The sequence below is a fragment of the Mustela erminea genome, chromosome 18 (genome assembly GCF_009829155.1).
Source record: "Mustela erminea isolate mMusErm1 chromosome 18, mMusErm1.Pri, whole genome shotgun sequence".
Taxonomy (NCBI): Eukaryota; Metazoa; Chordata; class Mammalia; order Carnivora; family Mustelidae; genus Mustela; species Mustela erminea.
The window spans coordinates 34531335-34544900 of NC_045631.1; the positions used below are offsets into that span (position 1 = coordinate 34531335).

At 41.8% G+C, this 13566-nt stretch overlaps 1 pseudogene; it reads left to right on the forward strand.

The window, feature by feature from the left end:
• The window catches only part of LOC116576920, a 5128-nt pseudogene extending 931 nt beyond the window's left edge, over positions 1 to 4197 (forward strand).
• Positions 4198 to 13566: the final 9369 nt, after the last annotated feature.

Below are 13566 nucleotides of genomic sequence, written 5' to 3' on the forward strand. Positions count from 1 at the left end.
TCAGGGTCCTGGGATCGAGCCCCGCATCGGGCTCTCTGCTCAGTAGGGAGCCTCTGCTTCCTTCTGCTTCCCCTCTCTCTCTGCCTGCCTCTCTGCCTGCTTGTGATCTCTGTCAAATAAATAAATAAAATCTTTTTTTAAAAAAATGAAATTTGGGGCGCCTGGGTGGCTCAGTGGGTTAAAGCCTCTGCTTTCGGCTCAGGTCATGATCTCAGGGTCCTGGGATCGAGCCCCGCATCGGGCTCTCTGCTCAGTAGGGAGCCTCTGCTTCCTTCTGCTTCCCCTCTCTCTCTGCCTGCCTCTCTGCCTGCTTGTGATCTCTGTCAAATAAATAAATAAAATCTTTTTTTAAAAAAATGAAATTTGGGGCGCCTGGGTGGCTCAGTGGGTTAAAGCCTCTGCTTTCGGCTCAGGTCATGATCCCAGGGTCCTGGGATCGAGCCCCGCATCAGGTTCTCTGCTCAGCAGGGAGCCCGCTTCCTCCTCTCTCTCTGCCTGCCTCTCTGCCTACTTGTGATCTCTGTCAAATAAATAAAATCTTAAAAAAAAAAAAAAAAAAAATGAAATTTTACTAAAACAAAACAATGGTTAATTTTGTGTGATGGATATTTGAATGACTTATGACTTATTTTCTTCCTTGTACTTTTTAAAAATATATTTTTCAAGATTTTATTTGTTTATTTGACAGAGAGTAAGATCTCCAGTAGATAGAGAGGCAGGTGGGCCGGGGGGGGGGGGGGAGCAGGCTCCCCGCTGAGCAGAGAGCCGGATGTGGGGCTCGATCCCAGGACCCTGGGATCATGATCTGAGCTGAAGGCAGAGGCCTAACCCAGTGAGCCACCCAGGCACCCCCCCATTTTTTTATATTTTAAAATAACATTATCCTCCATAAAAAGGGAAAAGAACAGAAAAAACCAACATGCACAATGATCATTGATCTCATCAGAGTTACATAAATTCTAATAAAGATGAGATATTACTTCCCAACATATTTATTTAATTATAATAATGGAAGTGCTCATATACAGGAGGTAGGAGTTTCTATGGTCATGCTCCTCTGGAAGAAATCTGGCAAGATGTATATATAGTAAGTGGGTTTTTTTAGTTTTTTGTTTTTTGTTTTTTGTTTTTGAGGGGAAAAAAGTTCATGACTAGGTATGCATAAAGCATTTCCAAAAGATTTAGTAAAATGTTAACTGTGTTAATCTCGGAGTCTTGGGATTATAGATGATAGTTGTTTATCTGTATCTTTCTTCTATAATAAACACATGTTATTTAGATCATAAACCTATACACCTATACATAAACCTATACACTATGTACATATACATATTTAAATTTTCTACTCTCTCACTTAGTAATTCTACAAGTAGGAATCTATTGTAAAGAAATAATAGATTTCTTCAAGATATAGCACAAAGATATCCATGGAAACCTTATTCATAACTAAAAATTGGAAACAACCTCCATGCTCAACAATAAGCGAATGTTTAAAGACACTATAAAACAACCATATGATGGAATAGAAAGTAGCCTCTTACAAAAACAGTGTTTTCAAAACACACTGAATTGCATGTGGGGAATTCTTAGAATACAGTACTGTGAGGAACAGAGAAAGGAAGAGAAATAGGGATGAATTACCAGGTAGTTCCAGGGGCCTCCCCAAGCTTGAAATGCATACATTAGTGGAGGAACCAATCAGCCTGGTTGCAAGATTTTTCTCATCTAGGACTCAGCACCCCATCACACAAGCACGCAAGACAGACAGCTTCTAGAAAGCTAATTCAGCGCCAAGTATAATGAACTCTGTGTTTTCCAGGGCTTTGAGTTTCAGTTTACAATCACCCCTGTCTTCCATGCACCATATTACCAGTCATCAGAAGGTCCAGAATACCTTCTTCCCTGAAAGGTCCCCTGCCAGCAGACTATACTCCTGTTGTCACATGCAGAAGCAGCAAGCCACTGGCGTCTGCAGCGGGACAAAACTTGTGTTTGAGGGACCATGGAAGAACTCCTGAGAATGCCCCGACTCAACCCTTTACCATGTGGTTGGCAGAGTTCTCACAGGATCACTCCTATCTGTGTCTGTAGAACACAGGTTCCAAGACCAGACCTCTCAAGTGCTCCTCCATGCTGATGTTCAAGCAGACCATAAAGTCTCTGCAGCTTCATGGTTTTATTTGTTTTCACTGTTGCTTGGGTAGTCTCGTGTCTGGAATTATGGCCCACAGAAAGATGTGTACACTGAAGATACATTGTTAAATGGAGAATTTTTTGGGGAAACACTTGAATTTCATAAATCCAAGAGGTTATGAAGTGTAAGTCAGGCACAAATAAATGTCTCCAGATGAATCTTTTAAAAGCAAATTGTGCAGGCTCAGTGAGTTAAAGCCTCTGCCTTTGGCTCAGGTCATGATCTCAGGGTCCTGGGATTGAGACCCTTATTGGGCTCTCTGCTCAGCGGGGAGCCTGCTTCCCCCCCCCTATCTGCTTGCCTCTCTGCCTACGTGTGATCTCTGCCTATCAAATAAATAAATAAAATATTTTTTAAAAAAGCATATAATGCTCAAATCTCACCCTCAAAGATTCTGATTCCAAATTCTGTGAGGCAAATACTTGTTTTAGTACAGTTGTGTTAATAATGGCTAATCTAGGGACACCTGGGTGGCTCAGTGGGTTAAACCTCTGTCTTCCGCTCAGGTCATGATCTCAGGGCCCTGGGATTGAGTCCCACATCAGGGAGGGAGCAGGGAGCCTGCTTCCCTTTCTCTCTGCCTGCCTTTCTGTCTACTTGTGATCTCTCTCTGTCAAATAAATAAAATCTTAAAAAAAAAATAATGGCTAATCTACCCTCCTCACAGAATTTCTCCCTTATAAAGAGATGCACAGCGATTTTCCAGAAGATATTCCACTTTCAGAGCTCTTTTAACACTTTTCGTTTCACATCAAGGTGCCCAATGGGGTCCTGGTTTTGTACGTACCATTTTAAGGACCCCTAGGTTTTGGTCTACCTCTCCTATCTCAGGGTTTAAAAACAGTGTTAGCAGAATGAACACTCAGGGGCTTAAAGATCACCTCATATGCCATAGCTCTTTTTTTTTTTTTATTAAAGATTTTATTTATTTATTTGACACAGAGAGAGATCACAAGTAGGCAGAGAGGCAGGCAGAGAGAGAGGGGGAAGCAGGCTCCCCGCTGAGCAGAGAGCCCGATGCGGGACTCGATCCCAGGACCCTGAGATCATGACCTGAGCTGAAGGCAGCAGCTTAACCCACTGAGCCACCCAGGCGCCCCATGCCATAGCTCTTTGACATGACCCTGCTAAGCAACATGTTCCCCATATACGTAAGCATCCCCATCAATGGCACGCATGGCTCTCTGAAGTTGGTGCCCTTTCTTAACTCTTTATCTTAGATATCAAAGTTACAAAACATCATGGAGAGTATGCACCAGGCTCTGTTTACAAAGGACAGTCTTAACTCGTGCTTATTCACACATGTAGTTTCTTAAATACCCACGCAGCCACGGGTCATGTGACTGGAAGGGTTCCCAACCCACACCATCTCTCCTCGGCGCAGCCTCAGTGCGGGCCCCATCCCGGCCACGGGATGCTGCTACAGCAACGAGAAGGAGGGTTGGGACCGGGACAGAGAGGAACAGAAGCTGCTGCTGGACCCGAGCAGACCCCCTACCAAAGCCCCCTCAATGGAGCTGAGTCCACCTACCAAGTCTGCCTCCCACTCGCACAGATGCTCTCCTCCATCCTTGCTGAGACAGGCAGCAACATCACTGCCGTGTCTGCCGCAGCCTCCCGGGGCATGGAGCAGCGTGCGTACACGGACCGGGCAAGGCAGTACAGCTCCCACGCCGCTGCCCTCTCTCACCAGCCAGCCCCACCAAGGGCTGGCCAGCGAGCCCGTCCCCTTCTCCGACTCGCAGCAGGTGTCCAGGAGAGCTGCCCCTGCCTACCGTGCGCTTTCTCGCATCCCAGGGGACGCAAAAGAGGAGCTGGTTGTATGGTTTGGGATCCCGAGAAGACAGGGATGGCTGGACAGCTCTTCTCCCTTTACCCTGTGTCCACCGTGCCTCCCCCAGACCCCAGCTTCAGCGCGGCTCACACAGCACCCTGACCCCCTACGAATCACCGAGAAGAGCGTGGAGGAGGCGAAGAGCGAGGCTGGAAGCCTCTGCGCTTGAGGACGGAGCCAGGGAGGGGCAGAAGCATTTGGGACTGGCATTCAAAGCCCTGACCAGGGATGGGGTGGGGATCAAAAGGTCAGAGCCTAGTAGGTCTTCACGGTCACTGGCAAGATCAAGGTACCACTGTGCGGGTGATCCCTAGGGGGCCCGTGGCGGCCCCATCCCATCCTTTCTCTTGGCCTCACTCCTTCCCCACCCCCTTGACTTGGTGCTCACATGCCTCTCAGGAGGGTTTGTGACCAGGGTCTGGACGAGCTTAAATTTGAATGAACTTTGTATTTCTAGCACCCTGGGTTTTTACATGTTTGGGGTTTGGGGGTTTTGTTTTGATTGGGCGCCCTCGATCAAGGAAGTGTATTCATCTGTGGAGAAAAAAAAAAAAGGAAAGAAAGAAAGAAACAAAACCAAAATTCCCCAAGTCGCCAGGCATCCTAAACAACCACGTCCACAGGAGTGACTTCAGCTTAGTACACATTCACATCACTGGCCTTGGTGTTTCACTCTCTTAGGACAACTGAGTACTTGAGCACATTTACAGGCTAAAGAAGCAGCTAGTGGAGGAAGAGGGAATGAAGAATCAGACAACAGAGGAAATACTGAGGAGTCCAGGCTCCTCCAGGGCTGGGGCAGGATTAGACCTAGAATAAAAGATGCTAGAAGTGGTGTCAGATGGTATTTAAAATACAGCACACCGAGAAAAAGATTGTTTGAACACAGAATCTTTATCTCCAAATTATGTTCTTAGATGTTCAAATACCAACCCTTTCCAGCCTATCTCAAGAAAAATAAAGGTACCTATCTTCATCAAATTCCCTCTATTTTCTGATTCTGTATCCCCTTTCTCCACCAGCTCCTTCACCTAAGCCAAAATTGATGTTCAAGGTATTATCATAACATGACAACAAAAAGCAAGAACAAAGATGCTATTTGACTAAAATACAGGCAAATGCACTTCCTTGATTACTGTGAGGTTTTGACTTGAGAGCTCAGCATAGTGGCCTGTTTGACTAGACTTGGACTTGTAGGATATTTTTGCTCAGCTAAAGCCATGACTGGAATCTTCAAGCCAAACAGACTGAACCCCCACTTTGCTCCTGTCTCCATACACCCATGCCTGAATTCCAAGCCTCCTTATCCTAACAATGATGAAAGAGTGACCCAAGGGATCACTTGTAGCCAAGGAGAGGAGACAAGCGTGGGAGCAGAAGAGATTATGTACCAATGCCTAGAGCAGAGATGATTTGAGCCTCATGTCACAGGATTTTGTAAGAGGAGAGGCAGCTTCCAAAGCTTCCGGGCTCCATCCTTTGCAGGAAAAAATCCAGAGGGAGCAAAGGAAGAGCCCAAGAGAAGGATAAACGGCAGGATCTTTATCCAAGGAATTCTGCCAGAGGAAAGTAGACATACAGAGAAACAAAGACCTAAAGCTGGATTATCTTTTGAGGACTCTTGGATACAAGAGATATTTATATTCTTCCTATGAAGACTCTATCCTTTAAAAAAAAAAAATAGCTTGATGAGTTTCTTAGAATTAATTGATCATTGAAAGCATCATTTTTTTTTCTCTCCAAAGGTGTTGTCAGCTAACTAGCAGAAGTTTAAAACTGGTTGTTAACCTTTTCCTTTGACATAATTAATAATTCTTTTGACGTAAGTTTAGGTGAGACTCTTGGTAAAAGTTGAAGTCATTGGTATAGTTCTTAGAGTGAGTTCAGAAATACATCTTAGCGCTAAATGCTGTGTTACTTGCAATAACATTCCAAGTATTTTTAAATTTACTTATTTTTTTTTTGAGGCCTAAAGACATATTACTTTTAATCACGAATAACTGAATCTGATGAGCACCAAAGCAATCACCAGTAGAGACTGTATTCCAGACCTGGTCTCGCTCCCCACTACCAGGCAAACTGCTGCTAGAAGAGTGGGTGGCAGTTTCATGTGCAAAAAGCAGCAGTCTTTAAAATTCAAGATCAAGGGCACATTAAGAAACTGGGGCCAGGAGGCCTCAGCCAGAGCAGCCCCTGTAGCCACAATGAGGCTCCTTGAAGATCACCCCCACATCCAGCTTTCTTCCATATACCCAGCAAATGCAATTATTTCTAAAGCTGGTGTTCCAAGTCTCATACCCCTCTTCCCCATTTCACAATCAGGCTTTTATCTGCAGAGCATTCAACAAGCAGCATTTCACATGGTTCTTAGCTTATGGCTTTCCGCTCATCAAGAGGTTGTAGGTTTAGCAAATTTTCTTATAATAAATTCTGAAGGTGGGCCCCAGGGTTTCCCTTTCTTCTTTCCCTTCTGAGGTTCTAATCCAACTCATCTAGTGTTGGCCTGACCAACTTCAAGCCATCTGGAAGAGATTTCCAGCTACTTTAAACTTTAAGCCTTTTCTTTCACAGGATAATTTGCAAAGACTCGAGGTCTTCGGGGAAGTCACATTGCATCTGCGTTCCTCCCTTCTCCTTCCTGCGTATCTATCTTCTTTATCTGTTACTTCACACTCAAAAAATATACTTTTAAAATTAATAAAAGTACATGCAAGCTTAGCTGTATAATAATATCCACTACCCCCAATGACGCTTCGATGGCTTTCTGGAGTAGAAAACAAATGCTAAAGGTCATGTGGCTTTCTGCTCATGGGAAGAGGTTTTCTTCTCATAAAATCAGTGCTGGGCTTTCTCTGAATCGGAAGCCCAGCACCAAGAAGAAAAAAAACCCCACAACAGTGGGGGGGTGGGAGGTGGTGGTGGAGGTGGGGTTCGTGCAGAGCTATGCTCGTAATTTGTATGGTATAGAAAAAAATAATGTTGCTCTGACTCAACAGCTAGAAGTTCACAAATGAGAAACAGAGAAATAAAGTGACTAGCCACATATGTAGGGGTAAATTAGAAGAAAGGGAATCAGATTCTCATGAACTCTGGTTGAAGCCGCGTCTACCACACAAAGCCGCCCTCTCTGTATGTAAGGAGCTGAGACACAAAACTGGTGGAAAGCATCAAAATAAGAGGCAAGAGTTGCCTTTGCGAAGGTTTGTTGCAACCTCTCATTTCTCCATGTTTCCAACACAAGCCCCAGAAAGAAAACTTGGGTCTGTAATTTAAATTGGTTAATATTTTTTGGACTCATAGAATTAGAGAACATTTAATATGTCTCCTGAGTAATGAAGAAGAGCGTCTCTAATTCTTGCTTTGACCTGCCATTCATTTTAATTTGACAAAGCCACTCTTAACACACAATTCAGATAATGCTGAAACGTCAATACATTTCCCTATTCAGACAGCTCCTTAATGTGCAGTTCATTCATTCTCTACATTACCATAAGAAAAGCCATTCAATTTACCGAAGGGATGACAACCAATGGAAGCTCCAGTCTTCTTACAAGTGAGAAAATCATTAGCTTTTCCCACCAAGTAATTATGGCCAATGCCTCTAGAGAGTAGCAAATCCCCCCTCTCACGAAGCTATTATCGGTGTCCTTCTGAGGTCAGAGGCATGAAGACTGAGGAGTGAGGATGACATATTTCAATGTAACCTTTAAAATCCCTCTTTGAAAGACTGTGTAAAATGAAAATCTCCAAAGACCTGAACTTTTACAACTCAGTAAACAGTCACCAGTTGTTCCCATTAAAGTCATCCCTTAGGGAGATTTAATGAGCGAGAAGAGGAGCATTTGTCAGGATTTCCTACTTGATCTTTTGATCTTCTCAAAAGCAGGTTCATGGCAAAATTGTCTCCAAAACAAAGGGTTCAGGAAAAGCCCTGTTACTGGTTAGTACTTACAGGAGAGTAAATAACATTAATAACTATAATCTGTATTGTACTTTTTCATTTATGAAAAAAACATTAGACAATTTTCTCCATTAGGTATTAACAAAGCTAGTGCTATTACCACCATCCACAGATAAGGACTCAAGAGAGATGGAGATTGAAAAGTTTACATGCTAATCATGCATTAAACTCTGTTTGTAGCAATCTCTGACACTGGTGGGCAGCTCTTGACCTAGAACAATATTTCAGTATGACATTAAGACCCTACACCTTCAGGCTACAAACTTTTTGCTCATTTATCCTTTAAAATATTTTGGAACTAGGTAGCCTATTATACAATTTTATATTTTCACCTCAAAGTTTCTATCATATGATCAAATAACTGTAAAGTACATAATTTATAACATGTTATAAATATTAATATTTGAAAATAAGAGTTTTTTGTATTTTCAATATATTCAAAGGACTCTAAATACCACTCACGATCTGACACATGCCTTTATCCATTTATAGAGGGCATGAAATAGGTCTTTAACATTTAAAAATTTCGTATCATTTCACTTAGCTTTTGAATTCACGGATCTGTTTCACATCCTAATAGAACTGTATCCTTGTGTAGCATATTTTTATATTTGAAGGACTGCCACACTGTCATTCTTGCACACTGTTGTAAAATGAAAAATTAGATGTTGTACAATTTGCTTATTGCATTTTTCGGTAACCATAAGCGTCTAATTTTTAAAATTCAGGTCTTCGACTTGAGATATATTCATACTATTATAGTTCATACAGAACTGAGTTTAGAGATAGAAAAAACTGTGTTACTAAAACGTTTTTCATTAAGTATTAAAACTTCACTTAAAATGCATCTCTTAATAAGGTGGAATGGGGTCATGCTAGACAGAAAATGCTCCTATTCTAATCCTGAGAATCTGCAAGTACGTTACTTCCTAGGAAAAAAGGATTTTCCCGATGTGATTAAATTAAGGATCTTGACACCGAGAGCTTATCCTGATCCTGGGTGAACCCAGGGTCATCACTGGAGGGTTCTTAGAAGGAGGGAAGTAAAAGAGTCAGAGTAAGAAAAGAAGAGGAGATGACTGAGCAGAAGATACACCTAGGAATGCAGATGCCATCAGCGGCTGGAAAAGGCAAAAAAAAAAAAAAAAAAAAAAAAAAAAGAAGGGTTGGTTCTCTTGGAGCCTTAAGAGAGCCCCCGGCCCTGAGGACCCCTTGATTTTAGCCTGTGAGACTCTGGACATCTGACGCTAGAAGATGTTGAGTCTGTGCTGTTTTAAACCACTAAATTTGAGGTAATTTGTTGCAGTGTATAAGTGTATAGGGAACTAATGCACAGCTTCTGTTTGCAAATGTGTCCATTTAGGGGCGCCTGGGTGGCTCAGTCCTTAAGCATCTGCCTTACACTCAGGTCATGATCTCAGGGTCCTGGAATTGAGCCCTGCTGGGCAGGGAGCCTGCTTCTCCCTCTCCTGCTTTCCCTGCTTGTGTTCCCTCTCTCACTGTCTCTGTCAAATAAATAAATACAATCTTAAAAAAAAAAAAGTGTCCGTTTATCCCTGGAGGATTATGACTTCTCACTGGAATAAGAAAGGATTCAGCATTTATTTTTATACCTATTTTTCATTTTATGTAAGCATGAAGAAGTCTATTCTGAAAGACAGAAGTTTCATTATAGCAATAGCCATCATTCTGAGCCTCTTCTGAGTTCTGCAGCAGAAACTGTGCTGTGTTCTAACATAAGAATCGTCTTTAATTTTAATTTGAGATATCATCAATTTCAAGGAAGTTTTACTGGGACTAGGATTATGGATGAGAATGAAGGCCAGGGTGAGACTAGGGAGGCGCCACTCACCATCAGGGTCAGGCAAGGACAGAGTGGATACAGGTATGCCCCCATAGTGAGTGCTTTCTTGAAGTTTCCTCCCTGGGTGCCTTGTTTATTTCACCATGATCCAGGCCTTGGGTCCTACTCTAGCTTTGTAAAGAGCAAAGGAAAACAAACAGTCGGACTGGCTTTAAAAAAATTAACTTTAGTGTACATTATTAAAGGAATTCTTTGCTTCCATTTCTGAGAAATATATTTTAAAAAGACTAACAACTATCTGTTAATTTTTCGGTTAACTTTTCATTTAAAGGCATCTGTTCAATTAGTCTCAGAAGCTTAAGGAAAATGAGCTAATGTTAATTTCAATATGTGTTTTTAAACATTACATTTTGAGTAACAAACTTTCAGCTTCTTCTGCGCTTGAAATGTACTTCTTTCAAAATGTTGGAAATGAACATACAGCTCATTTTGGTAATTAACAAAGTGACTAGACAGAGTTCTGTGTATCTTGTCAGGAGGACTGACAAAAAGGCTAGACAGTATCTTCCCCACCCAATTTCTGGTTATTATATAACCTCAAGCAATTTGAGAATTCAATCACCAAAAATGTTTACTAGAACTTAATCCTAAAATTGTAGGACAAAACCCACCATTTTTAATGGTTCAGCATCTTAAATTCTGGGAAGATCTAGACTGAATTCTAGACATATTTAAGGAAACGAAACCCATAAAATTATTATTATTTGAAACACAAAGTTGCTACATTTTAAAATCTTATATATTCTTCATGTTTTATGTAATTCAGCCAATTAAAATAAGATTCTACTTTTCTTACTCTCATTTGATATGTGTAAGCAACTGATTTGGATATATATTTTAAGTTAAAATCATATTCAATTTATGTTCAACACTAGAAAGTGACTTTAGATACAGCATATTTATGTTTTATTTTTTAGGTTTCTAGGAGTTATGCAAGCAGTTGCGAAGGCTTGTCAGCAATTTGAATGCTTAAATTAAAAATCCCGTTTATCAAGTTTTAAACATGTAAAAATGTTTGAAGATGTTTAATTATGAAGGCTGTAAGTGGAAGTAAACATTATGCAAAATCTCTTCATATGTGATTGCTAAAATTCTCTAGACTCAAGAACAGAATCACACTGTGTCAGCTGAACTTAAAAGCATAAGGAAGAAAGGTATTGGATTTTTTTTTGCTTTAATAAATTAAACATTAATTTTGAAACACAATTTAAACCTCTGAATGGACTTTTCTGAACATAAAAATTACTCAGAAGGGCACCAAAAAAATGAACATTTAATACCACTTATCAGCAGTCGGACTGGCCTAAGTTGCCTAGTCTACGGGAACCTTTTTTTGTCACCTACAGCTGGAGTTGACAATAAAGAATAAAGGACACAACACACTTAAACTCCTAGTCCTGTGTCTCGTGTTGAACAGATATTTAACAGTGATTATTACAAAAATAAAAAAGTTCATAAAACACCATGTGCCCCAAAACCCTTAACCTCTAGAAACCTATCCTAAAAAAAATGCGCATCTGTGTGCATGGAAATAGATGCATGACAATGTTGAAGTACTGATCTCATAGTAAAACCCAGAAAACCACTAAAATGTCTGACAATAGGGAAAGTACAGTAAAATAAATAAGGGTGCATTTATGCCATGAAATACTATGCAGGGGTTAAAAAGGGTGGGGTAGAGATATATACACTCACATGGAAAGATTTCTCCAGTATATTATTAAGTCATGAGAAACACTGCAGAAAAACAAATACCCCATTTCTGTACAAAGAAATGCATTATTTATTTATGGCAACAGAACGGAAAGGATTCACACAAAACTGTTAACAGTGATACGGCGATCTTACCTGGCTGGAGGCAACACGGTGATGGTTGGAGGATGAGGACAGGTGAGGATGTTGTACTCCTGTGTACTCAGGCATCATGCAAACTACTTAGCAGGTAATCACCCGTGTATGGATACACGCACACACCCACACATAGTATGTGCTGTAATTAGGAAGTTTAACAGTGGAATGAATCCATTTTTATAAAACTATCTCTCTATATAACTCTATATCTGTTCATTTAAGTGATCTGTTCCCACGATACATGACAAAGGTGTCCCTCTACTGCTCATACCACATGTTCAAACACTTCTGCTGACATTGTCCCAAGCAGATCTTGTTGGATTTGACAGCTCGGGTGGTATCCAAGAGCTTGGCTTTGATGTTTCTTCACTATCCATGCAACAGCTCGAAGACATATGGGAGTACAATAGTAACACACCTCCAGCAATAATAAACGAACACCTAGTGAGTGCCAGGCACTGCTCGGAGAACTTTGACTTAATGAACTTGTGTCATCCTAACAATAACTGCATAAGGGAGACACCAACCCAATCATCATACGTAGAAAAGGGACCTGCGCCCAGAAAGGTTGGGAACCGTCCATAAGGTTGCACAGCTACAAAGGGACAGAGGCAGGATTTGAACTCCGGTCCCGAGTACAGAGTTGTGTTCATAATCACTGCCCCTGACTGCTGTTCTGGCAGAGGAAGGAGGACAGTTGTAGTCCCATGGAAACATTTTCGAGAAAACTACCATAATAGCGAGTAGAGCCAACCTTACGTTGATTGTGTTCTGCACTCCACATTGTTTGAAAACTGGGAGACACGCATGCTAACGCACAAATGAAGCCTGGGCGCACTTGGGTGAGACCCAACACATCGTGCTCAAAACGAGAGGATCATAGTTACCTCTCCCCACAATGCTCCCACCGCTACACAGTCTAAATTTCTCTAGACTCAAGAACAGAATCACACTGTGATTCTGTGATAAGGAACACACTGTGAACACACTGATAAAGAACACACTGTGATAAAGAAGAGGGGATGATCTTCACTCCTTTACCCCAGGTCCTTGACAGAGATCTGACCATCATCATCTAGCTCCTGAGTGGCAGAGATGAGCTAAGAACCCTGAATCTGGGCAGAAGCCCTGTGTACTCACTCATCCATTTCCAAGAATGTGTAGCTTTGCGAGGAGGAGAGCTGCAGTCTGCTCTTTCCAGAGAATGGTATGCAAAGTAGGTTCAAGGATGCCCCTGAAGCCATGTGGTCGGGAGGAAAAGCATATATGCAAGAATCCCACAGATCGGAGTTTAAAACCTACCTCAGTTCCTTCCTAATTTTGCCCTGTTGGGGGCAGTTTCCCGATTTCTCTGAAGAGGAAAAAATCTAATAAATAAAATGGAGAAAATACCTATATAATAAGATGATGGTCACTATTCAAATTCCACCTTCAATACGAACTCTTAATCATCTTAGACAAGTTATTTACAGTTTGTGTTTCTCAACATTCCCACCTGTAAAGTGGGGATTTAAAAAGTATGCACTGAGCGGCGCCTGGGTGGCTCAGTCCGTTGAGCATCAACTCTTGGTTTCAGCTCAGTTCATGATCTCAAGGTCGTGAGATCCAGCCCTGCATCAGGCCTCTGCGTTCAGCCAGGAGTCTGCCCAAGATTCTCTCTCCCTCTCCCTCTGCCCCTCTCCCAACACACACACCCATGGTCTCTCTCAAATAAATAAATCTTAAAAAATAAATAAATAGGGGCACCTGGGTGGCTCAGTGGGTTAAGCATCTGCCTTTGGTTCAGGTCATGATCTCAGAGACCTGGAATCCAGCCCCGCATCGGGCTCTCTGCTCATCAGGGAGCCTGCTTTCCCTCTCTC